Source organism: Papio anubis, chromosome 6 (genome assembly GCF_008728515.1).
Source record: "Papio anubis isolate 15944 chromosome 6, Panubis1.0, whole genome shotgun sequence".
In the NCBI taxonomy this organism is placed as follows: Eukaryota; Metazoa; Chordata; class Mammalia; order Primates; family Cercopithecidae; genus Papio; species Papio anubis.
This window is the reverse complement of record NC_044981.1, coordinates 51,102,967-51,107,791: the sequence shown is the minus strand read 5'-3', so window position 1 is coordinate 51,107,791 and position 4,825 is coordinate 51,102,967. Positions and strand designations below refer to the sequence as shown.

Here is a 4,825-nt window from a genome sequence, read left to right as displayed (position 1 = left end):
GATCTGTGAATTAGAAGCAGAGTGAATTGGTTCAGCAACAAGCTATGTTCACAAAGAATCTGGGCTGAATATGGTTTCTGCCTCTGAGTCTTCTATTTAAATCAAATGGGCTGTGCAGTCTCCAGATGTTGCTGAATGGAAACTTTGCATGATGGGGTGAGAGGTAATCTTTGTGTGTAGCTTGTTTTTCATTGGTTACCCTTAACTGAATTTAAAGCAACATGTCTCTGTGCATTGAAGACCAGAAGAGCCTCTGTCTTAGATGACTACTGACTCTTCTATTTGGCTTTAACAGTGAAAGAATTGTGTTCTTCTCTATGGTAAATGGATTTACATGCATTCACTGGCATGTAAGGACAAGACAACTTCATCTTTTCTAAAAGAGATTTTCTTGAAAATAAAAAAAAAAACAAATATTAAAGATAATCTTTCCTATTCTGTTTGTCCCCGTGGAGATGCTACTGTACTTGTGATTCTTGGAGTATAAAAATCAAACAGAAAATTTGCTTGGTGAGAAAGAAGACTTGGTGTGCAGGGTTAATCTATGTGTCTGCAGGTCTCTATGAGCAAACAACCCTAATGCAATGAAAATGGCATCCTTCAGGAAAAACAGATTATCTTATCTGATAAGGTTGCCTCTTCTCATTACATTAATGTTACTCTGATAACACATTTTAAACAATGTTTTTAATTTAAAAGAAAAACTTCCAAGAGAAGGCTTAGACTGAAAAATAGAGTGTGATACTACTTAAAAATAGGCAACTCAGGAACCTTCTAAAATCCTCTCAACAATGTATTAGGACGCGCTCCCTGTTAAGGTCAAATTGGGTACAAGTTTAATGAGAGAAACAATTCAGTCCCTTTCTCTCTCCTTTCTTTTTATAGTTTGTTCTAAGAGGGCTGCTTGTTATAACAAGTTTAAGCGGGATCTCTAAGAAATTTCTTAGAAAGGGCCGGGCATGATGGTTCACGCCTGTAATCCCAGAGCTTTGGGAGGCTGAGCCCCCAAAGGGCAGATGGCTTGAACCCAGGAGTTTGAAACCAGCATGGGTAGCATGGTGAAACCCTGTCTCTAGAAAAAATACCAAAAACTTGCTGGGCATGGTGGCATGCACCTGTAGTCCCAGGTTCTTGGGAGGCTGAGGTGGGAGGATCACCTGAGCCCTGGAGGATGAGGCTACAGTGAGCCAAGATTGTGCCACTACACTCCATGAGACCCTGTGTTAAAAGAAAAGAAAAAAAATATATCTTGGAAAGAAGGGGGGTGAATATTAAAGGGATCTGAAATGCCAGCCAGGTGTAGATGAGGTGTTACTTTTAAAACAGAACAACACACCTGTAGCACCTTACGCAGGCTGTGGAACACCTAGGAGCCTTTTTATAGCTCACCTCTCAGGCTACACTTCATAAAGATTACAGTAGCCCTCTCATCCTTGGACAGTATCCAGGACCCCTAGTGGATGCCTGAAACTGAATAGTATTGAACTGTATTACAGTCTACTATGTTTTTTTAATCTGGTAACCAAGAGGGCTACTAAGTGACTAAACAAAGGGTAACATATACAGCATGGATATGCTGGACAAAGGGATGATTTTCATCTCAAGTGGACTGGAGCAGATGGTGTGAGGTTTTATCATGCTACTCAGAATGGTGCACAATTTAAAACTTATTATTTCTGGAATTTTCCCATTTAATATTTTTGGACAACCATTGGCTAAAACGCCAGAAAGAGAAACTGTAAATCTACTGTATTGGGATGAAGATGAAGGGGAAGAAATTGCATTATTCATGAAATGGCTTTTTAAGACATTTTTGGGGCCAGGCACGGTGGCTCACGCCTGTAATCCCAGCACTTTGGGAGGCCAAGGCGGGCGGATCATTTGAGGTTAGGAGATCGAGACCAGCCAGGCCAACATGGTGAAACCCCATCCCTACTAAAAATTTCTAAAAAAGAAAAAATTAGCCGGGTGTGGTGGCACGCACCTGTAATCCCAGCTACTGGGGAGGCTGAGGTAGGAGAATTGCTTGAACCTGGGAGGCGGAGGTTGCAGTGAGTGGAGATTGCGCCATTGCACTCCAGCCTGGGCACAGAGTGAGACTCCACCTCAAAAAATAAATAAATAAATAAACAAAACATTTTTGGTAAATTATTCCAGTAGCAAAGTAGTTAGTAATGTTGACTTTTAGGCTTAAGTTTTTAATTAGTGAAGTCAGATGAATAAGAAATGTCCAAGGCTTCTCCCTCATACTGACTGAGGCTATGGCCAAAATGTAATAGGATGTGTCTATGTTGTTCCTTTTTACAAAGATATCTCTATAAAGAGAACTTTAGGAAAACTTTTGTTTCTTTCTCTTCTTAAACATCTCAGAGGCCTCTGAGATGCCTAATTCAGTGGTTCCCAAATTTGCTGCCTATGGGATCACCTGGACATGTTTTAAAATACTGATGTCTAACTTCTTCTCCCGACATTGTAATTTAATTGGTATGGGCTGCAACCTAGGTGTGAAAAGTGGGGTTTTTTTGTTTTGTTTTGTTGTTGTTGTTTTGAGACACTTTTGCTCTTGTCGCCTAGGCTGGAATGCAATGGTGAAATCTTGGCTCGCTGCAATCTCCTTCTCCTGGGTTCAAGTGGTACTCCTGACTCAGTCTCTCGAGTAGCTGGGATTATAGGTACCTGTCACACACCCAGCTGATTTTTGTATTTTTAGTAGAAATGGGGTTTCACTATGTTGTCCAGCTGGTCTCAAACTGCTGATGTCAGATGACCCACCCTCCTCAGCCTCCCAGAGTGTTGGGATTACAGGCGTGGGCCACCGTGCCTGGCTAGGGAGTGTTTTTAAAATCAATTTTTTAATATTGAGATAGTTGTAGAATTACATGCAGTTATAAGAAATAATACAAAGAGTTTCCCTCAGTGGTGTTTCCCCCAATGTTAATATCTTCCAAAATTCTAATACAATATCACAAACAGGACATTGACATTGATACCATCAAGATACAGAACATTTTCATCACCACAGAGATCCTTTCCTCCTATGGGTCTTTTATAACCACACCCACTTCCCCACCCACTGCAACTTTCTCTTTATCCTCTGGTAAGCACTCATTGTTCTCCATTTTTATAATTTTGTCATTTCAAGAATGTTATATAAATATAATCATACCATGAGCAACCTTTAGGGATTAGCTTTGTTCACTCAGCATAATTTTCTGGAGATTCATCCAGGTCGTTGCATGTATCAATAGTTCATTCCTTTTACTGCTAAGCAGTATTCCACTGTATGGATATGCCACAGTTTGTTTAACCATCTGAATTGCTTCCAGATTTGGGCTGTTAAGAATAAACCTGCTATAAATATTTGTGTACAGATAGTTTTTGTGAAGATACATTTTTATTTCCCTGAGATAAATGTCTCTGAGTGGAATTATGTAACAAGTACATGTTTAGTTTTTTTAAGACACTGCCAAACTGTTTTCCAGAGTAGCTGTACCATTTTATATTCCTACCAGCAATGGATGAGTGATCCAGTTCCTCCACATTCTTGTCAGCATTTGGTGGTGTCACTATTTTGTACTTTAGCCCTTCTGCTAGGTGTGTAGTGATATTGCATCATGGTTTTCTCTTTTGTTTTGTGTGTGTGTTTGTGTGTGTGTGTATGTGTGTTTTCCAATGGAACAGGACATTTAATTGTCCTTAGGGTCCTCCTGGGACCTAAGCTCTCGCTGATGGAACCAACAGGGGTGCCCATCAGCCAGTACCAGGCAGGATAGCAGCCCCGCGCTTGGCTGGGGACAGCCAGCATTTGGGGCTGTTGCTTAAGACAATTTCTGAGACTAGTGGGTAAGGAATGTTGCCTTTGAATGGAGAAGAGGAGACTACATTTAGAAGGAGGGAGGAGAAGTGGTTTGTGTTGTGGATAGGGACTCTAAGGTCAAGTTAGGAATGACAGGGAGTTGGTCACAAGGTCCTTCATGGCCAGGTGAGAGCTGTAAGTAGAGTGTAGTAATGGAGTCCAGCAGGGGAACTGTGGGCTAGCTTGACTCAGGCCAGTTTCAGGAACTCCTGCAGCATGTTTTGTTCCACAGCCTCCACGAAGAGCTCAAAGTCCCCACAGTAGTGGTCCTCATGACAATGTGGGGTGGGGCAGCCTTGGGGTTGCCCACCAAGACTTGCATCTCATCCCTCACGGCATTGTCCTGGGAGATGTCCACTAGCTGGTATTGGATGCGCTTCCTATTCAGGATTCAGGTCACCTCACTCTGCTGGGACTTGATTTTACGGGAGCCAGTGACCGATGTGCTGTAGAGGTGCAGGCTGCTCGTGCTGCAGATAGATTGATGGGCCAGAGGGCAGAGGGCAGCGGTAATGGCAGCTGCACTATAAGAAGACTTCATCGTGGTTTTAATTTGCATTTCTCTAATGGCTAACGATGAGATTTTCGTGGGCTTATTTGCCACTATTCAGTGAAATGTCTCTTTATATCTGCATTAGGCCATTCTTGCATTGCTTTAAAGAAATACCTGAGACTGGGTAATTTATAAAGAAAAGAGGTTTAATTGGCTCACAGTTCTACAAGCTGTACAGGAAGCATAGCTCCGGCATCAGCTTCTAGGGAGGCCTCAGGAAGCTTACAATCATGGTGGAAGGCAAAGTAGGAGCAGCCGCTTCACATGGCAAAAGCAGGAGCAAGGTAGAGGAGGTGCCACACACCTTTCAAATGACCAGATCTCATGGGAACTCACTGTCATGAAGATAGCACCAAGCCATGAGGGATGTGCCCCCATGATCCAAACACCTCCTACCAGACCCCACTTCCAGCGTT

The 4,825-nt window shown here is 42.4% G+C and overlaps 1 pseudogene; it reads right to left on the bottom strand.

Moving 5' to 3' along the window:
• Nucleotides 1-2,775: 2,775 nt before the first annotated feature.
• On the bottom strand, nucleotides 2,776-4,548 carry LOC116275217 (annotated as a pseudogene).
• Nucleotides 4,549-4,825: the final 277 nt, after the last annotated feature.